Raw genomic sequence first — 25537 nt, 5'->3', positions numbered from 1 at the left:
CGGCTCACATACATTCGCTCTAAGCTCTCACAAAACAAAAGCTTTGGCCAAATAAAATTTGCTACAATCCGACGAACGACAAAGAGCCAAAGTCAACATGTAAGCCTACGAAAAATGGCGGCGTATAAATTGCCCCTTTACCGATCCCCTACGCATTACCCTACGCGATATCCTGAACGTTTCAGTTATATAAAGGCGTAATTAAAATATAAAAGGCTCCAATTTAGAGACTGGATGAAATTCTGTTGTCGTTAAAGGGTTTAATTCTGGCAATTTTATATAAGACGTATCACCATTATCAGCCTATTTTATCTACGTCAGAGCCGGGCCTCGATCCTTACCTGAAGAAGAGTGGGTATAGAGCTTTAACCCATCACACTGCTCCAAAGCGGTTTGGCGAACTTAGAGTTAAATTATTTAACGACTAGCACTCGGGCTCGGGTTAGTGTTAACAGCAGAAGACTTTTTCAAATCCGTTCGGTAGTTTCAGAGTGTATTAAGTGCAAAAACAAACAATCAAATTGTTTCATGTTTATCTATTATCAGAAAGGTGTGAAATAGGGGTTGAACGTTTGTATGGAAATTCTCCACTGTTCAAGTTACATTTATTGTAAAAAATGGTATGTGTACTACCATAAAATACTAAAAATAATATAATTAATTTTTTTTTAATAATTCTACCCATATAGAGGTTGAAGTTATTTTTAATATTAATCGTTCATGATTTCAGTTACTGGGCGTTTCTATAATAACATTATAAAGCTAAAGAGTTTGTTTATTTGATTGAACGCGCTAATCTCAGGAAATACTGGTCCGATTTGAAAAATTCTTTCAGTGTTAGATAGCCCATTTATCGAGGAAGGCTATAAGCTATATATTATCCCCATATTCCTACGGAAACGGGAACCACGCGGGTGAAACCGCGCGGTATCAGCTAGTTACTATATAAAACAGAAAGGGGTGAGTTCACATCGATTTTCACGCGGACTAAGACGGCGTTAGTTATATCAAAGCCTGTAAATACATGTACAAATGATCTGGATAACTCGTCAAACTAATGAACAGTCAGTGTTAGAGCAAGTTGGGACATGTTGTCTAGCGGGAGTTTTAATGAGACGGCAAAGGCGTCTTGAATAACTATCGATTTGCTGGCTTCAGTTTACAATCTATGCAACAATATAAAGTGTAAGTACGTAGTATAAAATCGTATGTTGCAATATTATTTAAATAAATAAAATATCTAGGAAATCTTGTAATTTCATACAGGCAAATTAATCCACCCTATCCGACAAGTAGGCTTAAAAATTTTCTAGTAATGTAAGCCTTTTGTAACGAACGAATTTAGAATTTTAAAACTTTTGAAATTATTCATGGTCGTGAACCGCGAATTTGTGTATTTGGTCTACGCGCCTTTGGTAAACTGTAATAGATTGTCCTGTTAAGTTCGTCTGATCTATAAATTACTACAGAATGTGCTATAAAAAGATACAAATAAAAATGTGTTGTATATACCACCGTAAAATTATATATACCTACCGTTAGATTATAATATATCGCGCGAGATTATGAACTGCCGAAAAATTTTGAACCGCAGTATACTGCTTACAACTTAACGTGTTATTTTTCGGTAGATTGTAAGGAAAAATGTATAATAATAAAGAAAAACCTAATGCCATTGGTTTCTGAGCCACTCAAATTCCAGTTCTCTGGAGTATGTTGCGGTTTACATTCTTTCGACAGTTCACAATCTCGGGAGATACATTATAATCTAACGATATTTACATTTTTTAGTGTCATAATATACATATTAAAATGTGTTATATACCATAACCATCATCTAAACTTTGTAGTCGCTTATAGTTAAAAACTGCTAAAGGTTTACATTTTTTTATTTAATCAACAACAACTAGTACCAATTACTTAGCCGTCTTTAATAAAACCTTATTTACCTTAATCAAGTCTTATTGCTAAAGAAGCCCTTAAGAAACCTTTTATAGAAGAAAAAGAAATAAAAAGTCTTGAATACTAAAAAAAAACATTCATTATGCTAAAATCTTGTCTAAGTAAGATAGATAATTTATTAAACACTTAATTTAAATACAATATCAGCTTACTTCAAGGCGTTGGGAGTGTTTGCTTACGACATTGGTCTGCTGGTATGTAGGTCACGAGGTTGGGCGGTTGTTAAAGCTTAGTGTTCCTTCACACGAGCGGCAGCTGCTACCGACGACCGCAGTCGACTGCAGTCGGCGACGTCTCGGCGGCAGGCGACAGCGTCGTCGACTGCAGTCAGCGATGTCTCGCCGGCAGCCAACGGGAATCGTCGCCGACTGCGATCGTCGGTAGAGTTGCCGCTCGTGTAAATGAACCCTTAGGCTCAGTCCAGAAAGGGCGAATTCGCCGCGATTCTCTCGCGCGTATTACGCGCGACCGTTGAGTCTACAAGATGAGTACCAACGTGCTAGCATTTGAGGAGGAATTCAGTACGAAACATGATACGCAATACGCGCGAATCAAGCGCGTCTGGCGTAGTGCACGCGATTTACGGGCGTATTTTGAAGTTCGCGCGATGCTTGTGAACGCGATGTATTGATGTCTAGTACTTCGACAACGTGCGTATGAATTCGCGCGATACAACTCGCGACGAATTCGCCCGTTCTGGACAAGGTCTTTTAACTAGATTATGCATAGTGGACTTAATTTGCTTATACTTCTTCAATTGGCTGCCATTTTTGAAATGGCATCAACATGATTTATTACTTATGCATTCATCATCGTCATTAACAGCCCATATTCGGCTCAGTGTTGAGCACGAGTCTTCTCTCAGAATAAGAGGGGTTAGGCCTTAGTCTACCACGCTGGCCAAATTGGCAGACTTCACACATGTGGAATGTTCCAGATGATTCCCAGGTATGCAGTGTTTTCGCGATGCGGAGGTGCATGCCCCGAACCGGATTCGTACCTACACCTTACGAATGGAAGGCAGAGGTCATATTCACTGGGCTATCACATCACTCTCTTAACTTAACATTACTAAATTTTATTGTATAGGCCCAGCTTTCGTCCTTGGACTTAGAGCTTAGAGCATGCTGCCTCAGTGCGGGTTGACGCGCTGATGTAGATTTTAATGACATTAATAAACGGGACTTACGGCTTAACTCTGTGGCGCGGTATAATTTTATTTATTTATTTATTTATAAATAAATAAATTTTAAAAATAAATAAATAAATTTATAATACCTTCACATACTACGTTTATTGACAATATTATGCTGCTAAAGATTTTTTTTTTTATTATTTACAAGTTAGACCTTGACTTCAATCTATCTAGATGGTAAGTGATGATGCAAACCCACACTCTTTTTCTAAACGACATTGTACTGGAATGGTAAATCGCTTGAGGGTACGTCTTTGCCGATAGGGTGGTGCAACCACGGCCGAAGCCTTCAACAGCCATACATGGACCAATTAAGAAACCTCAATCAGCCCAGCTGGGGATCGAACCCAGGACCTCCGTCTTGTAAATTCACTGTTCACACCACTGCGCCACGGAGGTCGTATATTCATATTATATAACCTACCTGAGTCAGGTTCTAGTTCTGACTAGAACCACTCGACTTAATAATACGAAACTGAATACTGCTAATAAGCTTATTATTATAATTTCCTGGCCGAACTATTATTACGTATAATTAGATAGTTTGGATACGAGCTTTTGAGGCAATCTAGTCGCAATAGCCGTGATAGCCCAGTGGATATGACCTCTGCCTCCGATTACGGAGGTTGTGGGTTCAAATCCAGTCCGGGGCTCCATTTTTTCAGTTGTGTGCATTTTAAGAAATTAAATATCACGTGTCTCAAATGGTGAAAGAAAACATCGTGAGGAAACCTGCATATCAGAGAATTTTCTTGATTCTCTGCGTGTGAGAAGTCTGCCAATCCGCATTGGGCCAGCGTGATGGACTATTGGCCTAACCCCTCTCATTCTGAGAGGAGACTCGAGCTCAGTACTGAGTCTAATATGGGTTGATAATAATGACTCGCAATATATTTTTAACGTACGTGATAAACACTTTTCATTCATTAAACAGATGGGTAAAGATCGTTTCTAATACTGATCTTAGTCAAAGTCAAAGTAAAAGAGTATTTTTAGCAGACTGCGAAGTGGATTACAAAAATAAGAAACCTACGTCGCACAAAAGTTTTTTCACATTTGTCAGGACAACGCCATGGTATGAGAATGGCAGAGAATGACCTTCAGTGGAGTCACGCACTTGTGAACGATGTATGTAGGGTTAAAGGCGCCTTTTACTGATATCAAACACTCCCCTTTTCCATTCAAGTCACTCTCCCCGCCTATCCCAAGTAACCCATAAAGAATTACACAACAAGAGATGTGGACGGCTCGAACGCCACGAGCACACTGAAGCCTACTATTTCCTACACTATTTATTAACAACATGTAAATTTAAAAGCGGCAAACGCGGCGATAACAATTGTATATGTTCCAAGTAAGCCAGCTTAGACTGTATCGTCGCTTGACATCGTGATGTCAGGGACAAGGCACTTGTCATTTAATAAAAAAATAAATGAAAAATAGAAGACATAGAAAGAGAGACTTATTCAAAGCAATCTTTAACAGGCAAATTCTGTTGAACTTTCAAGTTGAAGTTAACATCAGTCAGAACAAAGGGACGTCTATTACATAGCCGTAGTGCTTGTCTTTTTCGTTGAAAATTCGATTTACTTTTCGTTGAAAATTAGATGTACAACGGTTACTCCAAGAGCTTCCGATGTGGACGTAACGGAAAGTTAATGGTTTGATCCAAGTTACAAATGTGAAGCGATATTTTCACGTGGCGAAGTTGCTTTGCAAAAATGCGTTCACATTTTTACATTTAAAATTACAGTCATTTACGCTCGTTAATGTAAAAAATCCTTTATTCCAGTACGTTACAATTTTGTCAAATAGTTCATTAATGAAGGAAATGTCTCTGGACGCTCGACAGAAGTGATAACTTATGCGTGAGAAAAACAGATGCCAGATAGAGAGGCGTCGTAACGCGTTACGTTACGAAGCAGTTTACCCTCCCATAGGAAGGTTTAAAAAATAATTTGATTTTGTACAAGTCGTTTCTACGGCATAGGCCTCCCCTAAATCTATACTTATATTATAAAGCTAAAGAGTTTGTTTGTTTGTTTGATTGAACGCGCTAATCTCAGAACTACTTAACCGATTTGAAAAATTCTTTCAGTGTTAAATAGCCCATTTATCGAGAAAGGCTATAGGCTATATATTATCCCCGTATTCCTACGGGAACCACGCGGGTGAAACCGCGCGTCGCCAGCTAGTCTTTCCATAGTATTCTATATCGGGCTGTACTCATGTAACTGTGCCACTCGTTTGTAGTGAGACGTCTCTTTCTAACTCCATCTACTTTTCTATCGTTCTCTTTTTCTTTTTTCGCGCTTAGGCACCTATTCTCTTACTCTTAAGGTCCATGTTTTGATGAAAATACCGCGTTATAAATTGATTAATATTACTATCTGGACCTTATGGTTTTAATTGCGAAAATCCCGTCACTGTGGGAAAATTAATCTATTTCTATGTCAAATGTCTTTCCTTATTGATTTTTTCCTTCTTTCCATCGGTTTTTTTTTTCTATTACTAATCGAAATGTCTACGCTAAGAGTAAATAACCTATGGCCATAGAATTCAAGACTTCTGTTTAAATATGCCCCCCTCCCCCCTCCTTAGAAAGTCAACCGTGGAGAGTTATTGACTCGATAAAAAATATTTTGAATTGCGAAATAAATCACTTCACTGAGACAACCAATTTTAAGAACATTAAAGAACGTAATAGAAAAAAGTTACACTGAGCAACATCAAAGTGAAATAACCTTAATAGATCGAACTAGGACTTCTACCGATGAAGAAAAATAGCTTTTCATTCTAAATTGAAAATCAAAGAACTCTTTGTACTGACTGCGTCGTGCAGCGATGCGGACGGTTGCGATGGTTTTATATTTTTACCTACAAACTTGTATTTCCATTCCGCGTCTTATCGAATCGATTCTTGCTTCCAATATTTATATTGACGCTTTCTATAGTATAAGTAGCTGACGGCCCGTGGTTTTACCGGCGTAGTTTTTGTGAGAGTCATCAACCCATATTCGGCTCACTGCTGAGCTCGAATCTCCTCTCAGAATGATAGGGGTTAGGCCAATAGTCCACCACGCTGGCCCAATGCGGATTGGCAGACTTCACACACGCAGAGAATTAAGATAATTCTCTGGTATGCAGGTTTCCTCACGATGTTTTCCTTCACCGATTGAGACACGTGATATTTAATTTCTTAAAATGCACACAACTGAAAAGTTGGAGGTGCATGCCCCGGACCGGATTCGAACCCACACCTTCCGGAATCGGAGGCAGAGGTCATATCTACTGGGCTATCACGGCTCATAAAATATAACTTGTGACACTCATAAAACGTGGCTTTCGTAGTAAAAGAATTTTCAAAGTCAGTTCAGTAAATTCAGTAAACTTTACCTCTTTATAGTATTCGTAGGAAATGTATACGAATAGAACCGTGATAGCCCTGTGGAGAGCCATGATAGCCCAGTGAGTATGACCTATGCTTCCGATTCCGGAGGGTGTGGGTTAGAATCCGGTCCGAGGCATGCACCTTTACCTTTTCAATTATGAACATTTTAAGAAATTAAATATTTATTTATTTATTTATTCACGTGTCTCAAACAGTGAAGGAAAAAAATCGTGAGGAAACCTGCATACCAGATAACTTTCTTGATTTTCTGCGTGTGCGAGCTTTGTTAGAAAACAAGATTTTATACGATTTGTGAAACAAAAGTGACATATTTTTTATTGACATGGCAGACAGGCCAATTGTATGTTTACTAAACCGTGGTTTTATAAGTTCGGTGGCGGCACTCTTTGCATCTGAAATTGCATTCAGTCCCGCTCACCGCTGGGGGTGATTTTGTTACTAACTAAAAAGTGAGCATTGATTGAACCGACGTACTTTTTAAACGGCTTTGGAAGTTAAGGAACTGCGCCGGTCTTTAAACAGATAGCTACGAAAAATGTGACTCTTTGAAAAATTGTGTTAACTAATTCTCTTCCTGATTCTCCTTCAATTACAATGGAATAAACACTTATAAAGCCGTTGGTTTTCGTTAACAGAAGACTGCAAATTCCGCCATGTTTTTTTCTCTTTCTGTTTGTCAATCCCAAAAACAACAAAACAAATTACGGTTTTCAATAATAAATAAAGTAAAAAAGTGAATAAATATTATGACTTAACAAATGAACTAACTAAAATTGGTTATGTGGTTAGTTTGTAGGTCGTATAAGTAGGCGCGAGAAGATTATCAGCAAAATCTCTCTATAACTCGCATAAAGACCTTGGCCGCAATATAACGGCATTAAGTTCTCTATTATACAGGATATCCAAAGCTGCTATAGTAGGATCTTATCAAATTTGGCTAGGCAGGGAGAACAACACGAGCGGAGAAGGGGAGTATTAGTTAACTGTCAAGGACGTCCTTAACCCTACATCATCTGTCACAAGTTCGGGATCTGCTTCGGTTTCCTCTCTGCCATACAATGGACCCGTGTGTGAAGTCTACCAATCAGCATGGAGCCAGCGTGGTGGACTATTGGCCTAACCCCTCTCATTCTGAGAGGAGATTTGAGCTCAGCAGTAAGCCGAATATGGGTTGATAATGATGATACTAATTGAAATCGCTTCACCTCGAGGTGAACCGCGGGGACAATCCATTTTTAAATTGATAAGTGTGCTATGACCTTAAATAAGTGTAGTAGCTTCAGATCGAAATGGCTGGGACTGACAGAGAAACAGATGATAAGCGAGGCATCTATTTTTTTTGACGTATTGAACACTAAAAGTGTACTTCTACTAAGTCACGAAAGTCAGTCAGTAAAGCTTATTTTAATTTGAATGCGCTCCGATAAAATAAACGCTCAGCGTTTTATGACTGACTTATTCATTCGAGTATCTCTAAGTATAATGCCAATAACAGTTTCGTGAATAACGTTTATAAAGTCCAATTCCATCTTCAATACACTTAGCGAATGGCTCGGAATGGCCATAAAATCTACATGAGCGTGTCGGGGAACTTAGTTATCTCGCGGGATGCAACTTTTAGGGATAAAATTTTGCAAATTTACGCAGTTTGACTATTATACAGTTATGTACCAATTGTTCTTCTTTGTTAGGTACATCTAACAAACATAATCAACTGCATTAGAAAAGCAACAGGTGTCGACTCAACGTATTAATTATAAGATGATAGTTTTATGTCAGATGCATAAAAGTTTGTCAATTCAAGTTAAAAGCATGATCTAATTTGCTTTTCGAGTCTTTTTTGTTTTTTATTATTTTTTTATGGAAAATTAAAATACCAACTAACATCACAACACACTTATTTATGAAAAAGCTATTACACGTGCAGTTATTTTTATAACAGTAGGTACTTTCAACTATATTACTCTGTCATTGTAACCTATCGCAAGTTACCACGACTTTTGAAAATAAATATAATTTTCTGTATGTTGCATTTACTCGTAGTTTTTCTAATTTTAATACTCCATAAGCACTACACAAAAGCGCATAATTAAGGCCTCAATAATAATAGGTAACTTTGAAACACGAACACGGAAAACCGGAATCAAGAAAGAGAGTTTTTGAGTTCGATATCCCTTTGATCTTGTGCTGTACCATCTCCTAAGAGTAAATTGAAGGGGAGAAGGTAATCGTAATATTGGTTATGTTAAAAAGATTTAAAAAAATATTAAAAGTTTTATTTTGAGCAGTTTAAAAGCAGACTACATAAACAAAACGTGACGGTTATCCCACAAAAGTTACAATTGTGTTGAGGTGATCAACGCCCCCCAAAAGAGATACATAACATACATACAAGCTTTCTTAGAAAACATAATTTTATACAATTTGTGAAACAAAAGTGACATATTTTTTATTGACATGGCAGACAGACCAATTGTATGTTTGCTAAACTGTGGTTTTATAAGTTCGGTGGCGGCACTCTTTGCATCTGAAATTGCATTCAGTCCCGCTCACCGCTGGGGGTGATTTTGTTACTAACTAAAAAGTGAGCATTGATTGAACCGACATACTTTTTAAACGGCTTTGGAAGTTAAGGAACTGCGCCGGTCTTTAAACAGATAGCTACGAAAAATGTAACTCTTTGAAAAATTGTGTTAACTAATTCTCTTCCTGATTCTCCTTCGATTACAATGGAATAAACATTTATAAAGCCGTTGGTTTTGGTTAACTGAAAACTGCAAATTCCGCCATGTTTTTTTCTCTTTCTGTTTGTTAATCCCAAAAACAACAAAACAAAAAAAACGGTTTTCAATAATAAATAAAGTAAAAAAGTGAATAAATATTATGACCTAACAAATGGACTAACTAAAATTGGTTATGTGGTTAGTTTGTACGTCGTATAAGTAGGCGCGAAAAGATTATTATCAGCAAAATCTCTCTATAACTTGCACGAAGACCTTGGCCGCAATATAACGGCATTAAGTTCTCTATTATACAGGATATCCAAAGCTGCTATAGTAAGATCTTCTCAAATTTGGCTAGGCAGGGAGAACAACACGAGCGGAGAAGGGGAGTATTAGTTAACTGTCAAGGACGTCCTTAACCCTACATCATCTGTCACAAGTTCGGGATCTGCTTCGGTTTCCTCTCTGCCATACAATGGACCCGGCACCCGCACAGTAATCCTTGGAATAATAATATATTTCGTCTCAGTCACGAGGAAGATTTAGGTAGGTACATACTTTGTTAAGGTTTTGTGTGGGTACTTAATTGTCGGCAGTTTCTTTTAGGAAGTTCAAAAGGTCAGGGGTGACGACGCTGTTTAAAGGTAAAAAAAAGTTTCAAATTATTTGATTGTAAGAAAATAACTAACGTCTAGGGAGATTGGCTTCGTTAAGCTGAAACACGTTTTGATGAAAAACTTTCATGACACAGCTGTTCAACTAGAATGTTGAACAAGCTATACATTTATCAACAAGTTATGAAAGGTACAGTGATATTTATGATTAACTTAACTTACCTAAACTTAATACTTTTTGTGTATGAAAAATATAAAATAATCTTGGTAAAAGATACTTTTATTTTAGAAACTTTTATTCCAATTTTTTTTTTTAATAACGTGTTTGGTAAAATTTTTACTTCTATTATTCATATTGATAGTGTAATTTTACAGCATTTTTTTTTAATTTCACGAAATTGATATATCTATTTGAGATCTTATTGTAAATGAATGACGTTAAACTACCGTTGTTGTATTTTTTCTTAATATAAACAAAGAAGAATACCACATATATATACATATACATAATTATAATACATACATACAACCAGATGTACCTTTTTTTATTTTTCTTTTTTTAAAGAATATTTGCCATATTTTTAAATACCAATATTCATATTCCCCTCCAGCTAGTCGGGAAAGACTGCATTAGGTCTGGGTACGACAATAGACCAACGGGGCGGGGATCGAACCTCGGTGATAAATTCGACCACTCTTACGAGTGAGCTATTGAGGCTCCCATCCATTACAATAGTCAAGACGCGCCTCTTACTTGTAAGATGTAAGAAAAAACAACCCGTGGGAAAGCGCAACAAGTCATAACAGAAGTATATGAAAACATCACAACTCGGTTGAAAGGGTGAACTGTGAACAACCCTTCAAGGCTTCTGACACAAAAAGGGGTAGAAACCACCCGCGCCATATAAAACGTTTAAGAATAATACTCCACTTTCCTTCGCAACGTTTAACTAAAAAAATCAGCTTTTCTTTTTTAAAATGCTCCTAACGCTTGTACGAGGCTTCTTTACCGTTAAACTCATTCGAAATTCAACTTTATTCGTTTTATATTAATGTTGAAATTAGCTTCCATGTTTTCTCATGTAGTAAAGCGTGCCATATTGCATTCTAGCAACGTTATTAAACACGTGATTGTGCATGTTAGTCGAAGTAGGTTAACGTTAAGCACTGGTTCCGTAGGGAAAAATATTTAGCGATAATATGGCTCAGATATGAAGGTAGTTTGCAAAAGCTGTTTGGAGTTATACTACACTGAGAGAAATTTCCTTATACCGTTTTATTTTAGACGTTAAAACAATAGTATATTCATGTTAGATGTTATATTCTAAAATATTAAAAATATACGCTAGAGTGTGACGTCACGGGTAGCACCGACAGTGAATGTACCATCATTTTGTTGTAGAGGAAACACGTTGAGCAGGACTTGTGACTTGGGAGTAGGCTTAAGGGATCCCTTTAGAATGCATCAACATGTTGCAACCCTTCCCGACATGTTCTCCATGCCCACACTAAACAATTTATGATCAATAATTATAATACGAGCCGTGATAGTCCAGTGGATATGCCCCTGCCTCCGACTCCGGAGGGGTGAAATTTTAAGAAATTAAACGGTGTCTCAAACGGTAAAGGAAAAACATCGTGAGGAAGCCTGCATGCCAGAGAATTTTCATGATTCTCTAAGTGTGTGAAGTCTGCCAATCCTCATTGGGCCAGCGTGGTGGACTATTGGCCTAATCCCCTCTCATCCTGAGAGGAGACACAAGCTCAGCAGTGAGCCGAATATGAGTTGACAATGATGAATTATAACACGTAACATGCGTGAACACCGTCACGCTGCCTAACAAACAACTGAGCTCAAGTCATCAAATACCCACTTATTTATACCAACACTGATAGCTCCCCTCTACAAAAACTTAGATAATGAATGTTAATACTACCCGCAATCAAGGAACTTGTAGCTAATAACCCAATCCGGGAATCAAACTCACAGCCTACCAAAGGCCTGCTTACTTACTGCATTACAGAGCCATCATCAAGTCTACCGTGGTAATGATAGTTTAAAACACTCCCCCGTGGCACCAAGGCCGTGAATATGCAAGTCACGCCTCACTATAACAACCTTGTTACAAGCTTGTGTTCATAATGTACACTCGGTCACAAAATAACCATTGCAATAACAAAGAATTGTAAAAATAAAGAACACCTAACACATATATATTTTTTTTAAATATTTGGTTAAAAAAGACTAGCGTCAACTAAGTATAATATACCTTGAGAAAATAGTCTTATATTCAACGATATTTTATACTAGAGATAGGGCAGCAGCACACCAAAACTTAGGCGGACAAATGTGCATAATTGTCCTAATTTCATTTAGTCGCTTATTAAACAACAAAAGTTATTTAAACATAATATAATACCAATATGTTGTCTACAATGTAGAGTTGTGTGTTTAGGAAGTGTAAAAACTATATAAACATAAATATAAAATGTAAGTAATCACAAAATTGTGCATATGTGCGCTCAGTGGAGTCGCTAAATTCGGATCATGCCTAAATTGCTATGATGTTTTAATAAACATCGTTACTTAAAGCAGGAAAATAACTAACTTCAGTCACAGAAATAAAACAAATAAGAGTAAACCCGATTAATATACCAATTTTATATAAAACGGATGATTTTGAGATTATTTTGTAATTATTTGATGGGCCCACAAATGTAAATTATGTGCTGTATTAAAATTATAGAAGACATATCTGACACCGAGTGTACATATCCGTTGAACAACCGCTTTATATTCACAGGTAATAATAACCCAAAACGGGTAATAACCTGAGAGGTTCCAATAGAGGCATATTGAGAGTGTTTATAGGGGTAGCTAATTAACGCACCCATTATTTAAACATTATTAAAATTATCGAATTTTATTACGAGTTATATTAAAGTGAGGGTGGCAATAATGGTAGACTGTCTGTTGCACTAGTTAAGAAATCCCATTAATATTATATAAACGCGAAAGTTTGTATGGATGTTTGTTTGGATATTTGTTACTCTTTAACGCCGCTAATACTGACGCAATTTGGCTAAAATTTTGGAATGGAAATAGATTTTACTCTGGATTAACACATGGGCTACACTTTTCATCCCGGAAAAATCCATGGTTCCCGTGGAATTTGTGAAAAACTGATGATTTTGATGATATGAATATTTGTAACTTTTTCAGGCCTCGACTACTGAACCGAATTAGCTGAAATTTGGTATTAAGATATATTATAGCCTAGATTAACACATAGGCTTTTTTTGTATCCCGGAAAAATCCATGGTTCCCGAGTGATTTATGAAAAACAAAACGCGCCACGCGGACGAAGTCGCGGGCGTCCGCTAGTGTATATAATATTTATGACTCTAATCATCTTCATCAGACTATTTTAACGGCCCACTAAAAAATAAGGCTTCCCTTCTTGTATAGGAGGAGAAATGGAGTCTTGACCCACCACACAACTCTAATACGGGTTGATTGGTTTAGGGAGATAATAGTTGTTGATGTTGCAACGATCACTCTCAATTGTTTTGTTTTATTTCTCATTTATTTTATTATTATTTTTTTTTAATTTTCAACAATGTTATAAATACAAAACATTAAAAAAATATAAAAAAACATCAACCTTCCTGCAGCGGAACATTTAAGTGCCCGAGCAAACGCTGGTCAGGGCTCCAGAGTGAGGAACCTCCTCACAATACGCACCATCACAAGAATCGCGTTCTCTATCCACTCTCAAGTGTTAATGTTAATGGTTCCGGCCGCGAGACGAGTGAAACGCTACCAACTTTCAAGTATCTTTATTTATAGATCTACATGAAAGTTCGCAATGGCGTATATCTAGATTATACGGACAACTTATTACATTAACTTATAAATTTAAAAAAAAAACGTGTTCGTCACGGGACACTCGACAGAAGTGATAACTTTGAGGTTTTCTTAATTGGTCCAGATCTGGCTGGTGGAAGGCTTCGGCCGTGGCTAGTTACCACCCACCGCCAAGCGATTTAGCGTTCCCGTACGATGTCGTGTAGAAACCGTAAGGGCTGTGGATTTTCATCCTCCTCCTAATAATTAAGCCCGCTTCCATCTTTCATCATCACTTTCCATCAGGTGAGATTGTAGTTAAAGGCTAACATCGTTTTTTCACGGACGAAGTTGCGGGTTTTCTCTAGTAGACTATAATGACGTGACGCGAATCGATATGTAGGTCGTAAGTTCGATTTGTTCGCAGTCGTATTGAATCTGATGAAACGGGAGCAGGGCTTTGCGAGTCGAGAGATTTCCAAGTTTCACGGTTTTTTTCTAATCAGGAAAGCTTTGACATTAAAGCGGATTGGAAAGTCAACTGCGCTTTTCCTGTGAGAGTGAATTTGTCCTTTCCCTCGGGTTTGATATATTGAGGAATGTATGGGGTGGCCAAAATTTCATGTTTTGAAATGATCTTACATATGAGATTGCTCCTATGATAGCCAGAACTTCGTTCGTTCGTTTATGCACCAAATTTGATAGATCATGCTATTATTAAGACAAATTACTAGCAAATGCTCCGCGTACTTCTTATTCCTACGGAGATACAAAGTTAAAATATTGTCACTCACAAATTTACCCCACTAAAATCTCACAAACTTTAATTCTTTATAATGGTCTAAGAATTCTGCATTAGAAATATATACCCTCATCTGTTATTCATTAGTAACAAAAATAACTTTATATAATTTTAACGGGGATGTATTACCATCAATTATTATCAATTATAGAAGAAAATATATATATCTATATCTATATAGGCGTGATCGAATCAGAAATGAGGAGATCCTCAGAAGAACCAAAGTCACCGACATAGCTTAATTAACGAGTTGCGAAGGTGAAGTGGCAATGGGCGGGGCACATAGTTTGAAGAGCCGATGGACGTTGGGGTCCCAAAGTGCTGGAATGGCGATCCCGAACTAGTAAGCGCAGTGTTGGTCGACCAGGTGGACTGACGACATCAAGCGAGCCGCAAGGATTCGCTGGATGGAGGTGGCTCAGTATGGTGATGTTTGGAAGTCCCTACAAAAGGCCTATGTCCTGCAGTGGACGTCCATCGGCTGATATGATGATGATGATGATGATGATGATGATGATGATGATGATGGTGATGATGATAATGATGATATCTATAATATCTCATAGCCCGCTCCAAGAGTCAAACCCAGGACCTAGTGATCTGAAACCACATAGGCTAAATACATGACCAACGAAGCAGTATATGTATATACAAGAGATTTATTAACCTGAAATTATAATTGAATTAAAGACAACAAATCAATGTTCCCAACACAATGGCGCGGCGCGGCGAAGGCGCTCCAAACTCAATATTATAGAAGTTTGTTCCAAACGAAATTCTACCGGCAAAGGGACCAAGTTTCTCTGTCATGATTTTTACATTGTCCGTCTTTTTTCTTCGTCTTTATTGACATAAAATATAGTAATTTGAAAATTGAAATGCGAAAAGTTTTGTAAGCACTTACTGTGATTTGTTTTTTTTCTTCTTTTGAAATGTAATTATTAAGTATTTTTATAGAAAGGTCATCGTCATCAACCCATATTCGGCTCACTGCTGAGCTCGAGTCTCCTCTCAGAATGAGAGGAGTTAGGCCTTAGTCCACCAGGCTGGCCCAATGCGGATTGGCAGACTTTACACACGCAGAGAATTAAGATAATTCTCTGGTATGCAGGTTTCCTCATGATGGTTTCTTCACCGATTGAGACACGTGATATTTAATATCTTAAAATGCACACAACTGAAAAGGTGGAGGCATGCCCTGGACCTGGACCTGGACCGATTTAGATGAAGTATTTTATGTATTATAGAAAGGTATGTATGCATAAAATACTGACTTATATATACTAAATAAGGAATACTTTGTGGATACATAAAAGACACATTAAGTGAATGAATTTTTCAGTCTTTAATAACATTTTAAAGCAAATTTGTCTGTTACATATTATAATTGACATACGACTGCATTAGGTGCGAATCAAACCCGTACCCTATCATAAAGAAAAGTAAAGACCATCAAAGATTTTTGAATTCCAAGATTTTTTTTTTTAATAGTTGATACCTTTGAATTTTCTTACAGTCAATCTGTTCCGATAATACTTGATACTACTATACTAATATATAATACAACTACTTTTAAAAACAAATAAAGTATAGAACAACGCGTAAGCTTTTATGGGTGCAGTCGTAAAAATAAAGTTTTTTTTAAAAAAGCAACGACTTAAAAACGTAATATCGCAGGTGTCAGCTAGTCAGAATAAAATTACTTACCTTGAAGTAGAACAGTTGCCAAAAACATGCCAAGTCAAAACATATCTAACCCGGATAAAAGAACATTTTAAATCCCAACAAATCCTCTTCCGTCGCTGCATATGAGGTCGAATATAAAGGAAAATTTAGGAAAAGCTCTAAAAGAAAGAACAAACTTTTAAGTATCTGTGAAGTAAATTCCCGCCTTTAAGCCACGGCTAAAGTGAAATATAAAATTTTCATCGTTTCTTAAATATGAAGGTTTCTTATAAATATTTAATGAATTTAAAAACAATGTTTTTGTATAAAATATACAAACAATGCTTAACAAGGGAAAGAGGTGAGGCGCATGTGTTAATATTGATATCTCTTATATAGAAAATAGAAAATAGGCTATAGAAAAATAAGAGACGCGATAGCCCAGTGCAAGGTTTCCAGGCTTCGGTTTGGAACACGTAGGTTTGAATTGGGGTCGAAAAATGTACCTCCAACTTTTCAGCTATGTGAAATCAGATATCCCTTGTCCCAAATGGTGAAGAAAAAACAACGTGAGGAAACCTGCATATCTGAGAATTTTCCTAATTCTCTACGTGTCTGAAGTCTGCCAACCCGTTAACCACGATGGCCCTATGCCAACGTGGTCAACTAAAGACTAACCTCGTGAGACTCGTGCTCAATAGTGGCCGAATATGGGTTTTCAATGGTGAAGATAATAGAAAGATAAAACAGAAAAAGCCTGGACTGGGTGTGCTTCTAGTACTTTTTAGCACAGATATATAATAACAGTACAAGTTTTTAGCCAACTAGACTTTGTATGCTAATGATTTAATTAGTATTTTTTTTCGGAATCTGACGGGGTTTTTTTAAAAAGAAGTAAGAATAGGTTACGACTAATGGTTCAACGTATAGAAATTAAACTCCAGGTCATATCATATTTGAGTTTTGTCCCTTAACTGTTGAGCAGTTTACAATACAATTTACTGACGCCTTGATGTATTAATCTATAGAGCCAAGTCTAATCATACAAAGTCTGCCTAAGTCATTAGTAGCTAAGATTCTTACCTACGTACTGTAGTTTTTAATTAAAAATCCAGCAACACAGTATTTTTCGTTAGAGCAAAAAATAAAGAGTCTACATTCAAAGAAACATCACCCCGAACAGTGGGAGAGTAAACAAAAGGATGAATAATGAAGAGATTACCTTGGCTCCATTTTTCCCATTCACCCGATGCCTAGTAACGCATACTGTGAAAAGAATGCGGTCGTGACCTTTTTGCAGATAGAGGAAATATTGAATGGTATCAATTAAACAAGTTAAAACTAGCAAATGGCAATCATATATCTATACTTCATAATAATTAATAATATTATAAATGCGAAAAAAAGTCAGTCTGTCTGTCTGTTACCTTTCCCGGATAAATCACTAAACTGATTTGGATAAATATAGAAATATACTGGGCCTTGAAGCGGGTTAGAGGCTACTTTACCCCTCGGTGATGCCACTGAGGTCCTATTAAGAAGCTAAGAAGATCAGAAAAAAGGCTACTTTTCATCGCGGAAAAATCCATGGTTTCGGTAGGTTGTGTAAGAAACAGAATTTCATGCGAACGGAGTGTAGTGCTCTTATTCACTGAAATTTTAGGTCTTTAAGGTTTATTCATAAGAATGTTACAGCAGGTCAAAAATGCCCTTAATGGCTTCAAAACGATGTCATGACTGTGCCTTGTTCCATGACGGGGGTACAGTGCCTTGCCTCCATAATTGAAATTTCCAAAACACACTTGAATATATCAAGAACTATATATATTCTTCTCGAGCGTGTCAACTTAAAACCTAAATTAACGATCCAATCATTTAGAGGCTACAAATACTGACAAATATACAAGCATATACACAGATACCCATGAGAGCAGTGATAGCTCAGTGGATATGATCACTGCCTCCGATTCCTGAGGGTGTGGGTTCGAATCCGGTCTGGGGCATGCGCCTCTCCAACTTTTCAGTTGTGTGCATTTTAAGTAATTAAATATCACGTGTCTCAGACGGTGAAGGACAACATCATGAGTTATGTATAAAGTTGTTCTTTTATTCTAATGTTAGTTATAAAAAAAATACCTGCTGTTGGAGATAAAACCAGCAGGAATGCCTATACAACGTTGAATGGGGGCCAATTAAAAAAATGCATTAATTCTTGCATTCCTATTGGGACTTTTACATAACTGCACTGTAAGTGCATTGAAATTGTTTTCCATTAATTGATTCGAATGCAGGTTAAAGTTGCAAACAAATGTTTATGAATACTATTGTTCTTTGTATTTAATGTATAAGCATCTAAATTTGAACCGGTTGCTTGGGCATTCAAATGTCCCGCAGCGGGAGAGTTAGCATTAAATCCGAACCCAGGACCTCATGACAATATACGGATTAAGCATTGAACCAATCAGACATATCAAAAGGAACATAATAAAAGGTAATAAAAAAGATCCATCAATATCTATTCATGTTCACATAAATACGGATATTGTTCGATGAATATTGGTTACGAGATAATATATTTGTTTTTATGAAGCAATACAACACGACTGTGTATCGTTATTTATGAAATAATATTTTTCTGGTAGCAATCTACACTACAAACCAAATAAAATATCATATTTTGTCTACAATATGTATGTATACTAGTTAATGCGTTTCATCATTATCTAACCATATTCGGTTCACTGCTGAGCTCGAATCTCCTCTCAGAATGAGAGGGGTTATGCCAATAGTCCACCACGCTGGCCCAATGCGGATTGGCAGACTTTACACACGCAGAGAATTAAGAACATTCTCTGGTGTGCAGGTTTCCTAACGATGTTTTCCTTCACCGTTTGAGACTTTGAGTTATTTACTACATACATTTTTTTTTTGTTTAACGGTGTTTTTGAGTTAAGACCGTAAAATATTATCGTAGCCTAAGCGGGTTACTACGAAGCTGAGAGTATGGCCAATATTCATTTCTTCATAAACATATTATAAAAAAATACGCTCGAGGGTTCTATAAAACCTGATTGCAAATAAAAGACAAATTAACTTCGTCAAAGCAGGTTTATTCAAAAAATTCACGAAAGCCTTACTCAATACTAGGTTCTGCACCTGATTGGACCATATTAATGGATACGTATGAGAAACATTATAAGATCCCAGCAGATGTGGCTATTTCGCGATCTAGACCAGACATTTTCCTTTTGTCCAAACAAACTAAAGCGAATACTTAGTACTTGTAGAGCTAACTATGCCGTGGGAGACTAACAATCCCAAGAACCACAGTTTAAAAGTGAATTAATATTATAACACATTTATTTATTTAACACTGCTCTGTATCTTTAACTGGAATTTCAGGTTTAAAACAATAATATTATTGCTAAATTGGTGTATAATCCTACATTAGTTTTATCAATTTAAAATGTAAATTCAGTGTCTGGGTAGGCGGGTGTCGATAAATCCTTTAAGTCGGAGACGATGCGCAAATTCTCTAACAAGATGGCCAAATTTGCTTTTCAAAGTGATGGAATATCTACTTTAAATCTTTGAGTATACGGTTACTGTGGATTACTACCTCCTTGGTATAGTAGTGGTAGGCTAACCACTTGACATATATACATATATGATACATATACATATATGATACATACTACATACGTTATATAAGTTGGTCGACTATTGTTCTTGTATTTTAATTTAAAATCATATAAATTTATTCAACTGTCATGTATGTTTTCATGTATCCATAAACAACCGTTTAGCCGTAAGAGGGTAAGGACACTCAAACAAAAATTTGCTCTTAAAAGCTTAATATTTTACAAGCGAATCCCTAAATCAAAAGATGTTGGTAGAAGACCACCCCTCATATCTATTAAAGACCTATTCAACACTACGAAATAAACGAGGTAAAAAAACTTTATTTTACGACTTTGATCGCATTTTTAATGTACATACTCATTGCTTATTAACAGATTTCTAGTAATAATAGTCTCTGCGCTAAACCGTGGACAGACGCACGGACGGACAGACAGACGGACATAGCGAAACTTTAAGAGACCCTTGTGGCATAAGGAACTCTATTTGATATTGAAACTTTCATAAAAATCTAGACTGTCTTAGTTATTACTTAACTCACCCGAATGTCTCTTAAAAACCAATATTATTGAAATCTTGTCTTCATCCCTATTATTTTTAATATATAACTTGATGAGTACGAGTAGCAAAATGGTGAGTTTTACTTTAAAATCCACTTTATAAAAAAAGACGTCTGACCCTGCAGTGGGTCATTCAAAAATAGCCTGAATTGGCGCGAAAAATAGATTACATTAACTACTATCCCGCCGAAACAAAATATACATTAGCACGGATAAAGCTACTACATAATAAATTCGTTGTACTATTTTCTGCGATCTCACAAATTCGTTTGGCAAAGCAACATGATCTAACAATACATCACGAGTATCGACCTACGTTTGACTCTAATAGTGGACAACGTGCAGCCAATTTCAGCCAATTTAAATGGCCTACTATAGGGCCAGGCTTTCCTTCGTACAGAAGAGGGGTAATGGAGCTCGCTACAATTGTTAATTCTTTAACGACTACTCAGATATTATGGATTCTGTCTGTTCAAAGTCTGCCAAAGTAGATTGTTATTATATTTCTTATGTTATCACTCTAATATTATAAAAATGAAAGTTTGTTTGTTTGTATTGAACCGATATTATAGGCTTCTTTTAATTTTAGAAAAGTTCATGATTATTTTTGAAAAACAAATTTTACGTAAACTGAATTGCAGGCGATTGCTAGTCTATACTAATATTAACGACTACTCAGATATTGATGATTGTGACTGATAGCTCAACGTGCTCTCCGAGGCAAGAGGCAACCCCAATTCTTTGACTGCAATATCACCTGATAGTAAGAGATGATGCAATCTAAGGCGGAAGCGGGCTAACTTGTTAGGAGTAAGAAAATCCACACCCCTTTCGGTTTCTTTGCGACATTGTACCGGAACGCTAAATCGCTTGGCGGTTCGTCTTTGTCGGTAGGGTGGTAGCTAGCCACGGCAGAAGCCTCCCACCAGCCAAAACTTCGAGAAGATGCTGTCACCTGAGACTGCCTTACATCAGATGAGATCACAGATATTTGCTAACATTTTGGAAAATAGTGTATAGTACTTGAAGGTTAAAATAAATTAATAATTTGGTTGAGTTTAAACCAAATTAATCAAAATATTTTGAAAATTTCAATTTGTGTATTTTTCTAAAGAACGTTTTAGTAAGAAAGTCATTTATCATGTATATCCAAACGACTGTCTATAACTCGATACAGTAGAAGCAACTTATTCCAGGTTATTTCTAAACAGCCAAAGCATTACTCATATAACTTTAAAATATATCATTAGTCGATACCGTAATAAGAATCTACGAAATTGCTACGCCGTAGCACGACTACGCCTCTACGTAGAAACATCTACGATTCAAAGATCTAACAGCTATACATCGGTAGACTTCTTTAGAAATTGCTTTTTAAATCATTTTAATGGGCACAAAGTCTGCCAAAGTAAACCGCTATTATATTTATTATGTTAATGTTATCACTCTAATATTATAGATGTGAAAGTTTCTGTATCATCTCTGTTTGTTTGTATTGAACCGATATAGGCTTCTTTTAATTTCCGAAAAGTCCATGATTATTGCGGGATTTGTGTAAACCAAATTTAACGTTAACACAATTGCAGGCGTTTGCTAATCTATACTAATATTATAAAGAGGTAAGGTTTGTCGTGTTGGGGATAATCTCTGGATCTACTGAATCGACTTTGAAAATTCTTTTATCATTAGAAGACCACGTATTTTTTTTCCCGTATTCTCAAGAGAGAGGGAACTACGCAAATTAAACCTCGGCGTGGTGCTAGTGTAAATTAAAGTTAATCAAAAGTCTTATTTGTGTACGAGTTTCTGTTAGTATTATTAATGTTACATACTTTATGTTAAACCAATAGGCCGATATTAAAGTACATAGAAAAAACACGAATCTTTTAAATTCCGAAATTAAAAACGTGATTTTAAAAATCTAACTTCAAGCAGAACTTCAAGTTAGTGCTATCTATCGTTTATTTAATTGAAATGCTAATCTTGAAAAAAAAAAACCGCCTAAGACTCTAATAATTGTAATACCTAATACATAAAGTATTAATTCCTATTTTATAATGTAACAATTTGTGTTTAAATTTACGAAGATTATTTTATAATCTTTGATTAATATGATCAATATTTACCTTTTATTTGGCTTTCGATTAAAAATTCTAAAAACTTTTTTGATACGGTAAATCAACCACCTACTTACAATCGTCGAGCTACTTACAATGAAGTAAATACAATTTTACCGTCTAATTTATATATTTAGAAAATAAATAACTCAAATCTAAAAGACGATGAATAATACATACCCCTTTTTCATTAAAAGAAAGAAAGCCATCACGCACAATCATAATACCAAGAAAAAGAAAACACTGTACATTTATTTTGGGTCAAACAAAAAAGTCCTTCAAACTCTTGATGTAGAAAAAAAAACAGAGATTTACCGAAATCCCTACTCGCAAATAAAACAACAAATCATTCGAAAAGAAATACGAAACAAAAAGGATATTAGCATGGAATTCTCACGTTTTGTATTCCGAGTGGAGTTCACCAAGTCAGTACATAAATCACGATTATCACGACACGGGCACGCACTCGCGAAAGCCGACACTGAACTGAGCGGGAAATACGTCCGCTCACCACGACGTCCGGGCGACGAATGACAGGTAAGGAAGTTCCCCCCACACGAGTGGGAAATGGCAACACTTGTATTATCACTTTTTTCCCTCAACTTTTGACAACTGTCGTTGCGCTGATGGGCTTTGTAATTTGTTTCAGGATCGTGTGATGAATTTCGTGGCGCATTACATTGAAGACATTAAGGCGCATTAGCTTGATTTACGTATGTGAGCCTATGCGTATTTTACGCATTGTATTTACTATTTTTGATAAAAAAACAACAAAAGATTGATTGTTTAGTATTTAGCAACAGTTTGTTTTTTTAGTTTAGGCTTTTTAAATATGGTATAATTTCATTTGCTTATTGGTTATTTTTTTTAGATTTGAAGTAACAATTCTGGTATGAGGCAACTGCCATTTTTTTCCTCCTTTGGCAATGCTCATTTGGCGTTTTCATTTATATAGCATAATTATCTTTATAAAAACAATCATTTTTATCTCAATCTCGTCAACCATCAAAGTATACCATCTGCCATCTACTATAAGGTGGAAGGCTTGACCATGAAGTGGGGTGCTTAAACAGGCTAATAATGACTAGGTATCATCTCGAGAAATCCGTGAATATCTATACTAATATTATAAACCTGAAGAGTTTGTTTGTTTGTTTGATTGAACGCGCTAATCTCATTAACTACTAGTCCGATTTGAAAAATTATTTCAGTGTTAGATAGCCCATTTGTCGAGGAAGGGTATAAAACTGTAAAATATTTCCGCATTCCTACGTGAACGGGAACCATGCGAGTGAAACCGCGCGGTGTCAGTTAGTCTAATCATAAAGAAAAACTTATCTCATGAGTTTGTGCATGTCACTAAGAGCACAATATCTAGTGAGTATCACAATAGGTTTATAAATACACTAGCGAACGCCCGCGACTTCGTCCGCGTGGAATTTAGTTTTTCACAAATCCCTCAGGAACCATGAATTTTTCCGGGATAAAAAGTAATCTATGTGTTAATCAATGCTATAATGTATCTCAATATCAAATTTCAGATAATTCGGTTTAGTAGTCGAGGTGTGAAAGAGTAACAAACATTCATATCATTAAAATCATTAGTTTTTGCAAATCTCGGGAAACCGTGGATTTTTTCGGAATAAAAAGTAGCCTATGTGTTAATCCAGAGTAAAATCTATTTCCATTCCAAATTTCAGCCAAATCGCTTCAGTTGTAGCGGCATTAAGTAGTAAACATCCAAGCATCCATACGAACTTTCGCGTTTATAATATAAGTAGCATAGGATATCGCTACATCTATTGTTTGAATGTTAAAGGGCATGTTAACATAATAGCTCATTTCGGAAGCCATTTTGCTCCTCCACTAAATTATGTATGTGCAGTCACGGGCTGAATCGATCTATACATAATCCAGCAGATGTGTGGATTAAGAGCGACGTTGTACCACTCTGAACATATACAGCAGATAACTTAGCCCTGATATAAGCGTTCACTGTATTACTTTAATGAATTGACCGTAATTGAAACTTTAAAGTTGTTAAGATTCAATTTTTAATTTTTTCGAGACCCTTGGGCCATAGAGTCGCAGTGCCAAATAAATTTACCGAATTATTTCACCGCAGCTAGTTGCCTCGACTGGTGACAGAAGGGTTGGCTCATTTTTTGCGCAAAGAACCAGCCTGGCTGTCCATCGCGGAAATGCAGCCAGTATTCTTGCCACCATTCCACGTGGGCATGATTTGTATAGTTATTAGGATAAGTTAGCTTAAGTTCCTTATTGTATTCTTTCTCAATAAAAGAAAAAAAAAATAGGAAATAAAAAAAAAACGATCAAATTTTTAATTTTAACTTTAGTGAATGATCACTCCCATTTTTCCCAATCTATACTTCTATACTAATATTATAAAGAGGTAAAGTTTGTAAGTTTGTCACATTTTTTAAATTGGGTAATCTTCGGAACTACTGGTCTGATTTTAAAAATTCTTTCACCAGTAGAATGCTACATTATCGGGGAGTGCTATAGGCTATATTTTATATTGGTATCATAAATATTAGCCGAGTTATCACAGTTTTTGTCATACAGGTCGGACTGAAAATCCTCTTAAACAGACTTATTCGCATGCGCTGCCTTAACTATTGTGTAAAATCGAAATTAATGTATGGAGACTTTATGTATCTATAAAAGTTCTACAAAAAAGTCCGCGACACTATATGTCTATTTTCTATATATTAGCAGATATAGTACCTTTTGTGTTTTAAAAATTATTAATTTTATATACTTAGGTTTACGTCATTATTTATACAACTAAACTTTAATCCCTATTAAAATAAACTATTTAATAATCACAAGGATATTATGGAGATAAGATTTGCCCTTTACAGTATGTTAACTACCTAAATAGTTTCGGAGATAATACAAAATTTCTAAAAGACGCAGAAATTCCGCTACATGACGCCCGGCGCTTTAATTTACGTAGTTCCCGTTCCCGTGTGAATAT

General features: G+C 36.2%; 1 protein-coding gene across 1 annotated transcript in view; it reads right to left on the bottom strand.

Moving 5' to 3' along the window:
- The window catches only part of LOC112046248 (acid sphingomyelinase-like phosphodiesterase 3a), a 96260-nt gene extending 73200 nt beyond the window's left edge, over positions 1–23060 (bottom strand). The window contains exon 1 of the mRNA XM_024082830.2: positions 22934–23060. The gene's annotated coding sequence lies outside the window, so the exon portion shown is untranslated. The remainder of the gene's footprint in view (positions 1–22933) is intronic.
- Between the last annotated feature and the right edge of the window lie 2477 nt (positions 23061–25537).

Source organism: Bicyclus anynana, chromosome 12 (genome assembly GCF_947172395.1).
Source record: "Bicyclus anynana chromosome 12, ilBicAnyn1.1, whole genome shotgun sequence".
NCBI classification, from domain to species: domain Eukaryota; kingdom Metazoa; phylum Arthropoda; class Insecta; order Lepidoptera; family Nymphalidae; genus Bicyclus; species Bicyclus anynana.
Note: the sequence above shows the minus strand (reverse complement) of the source record. Positions and strands in the feature narration are given on the sequence as shown.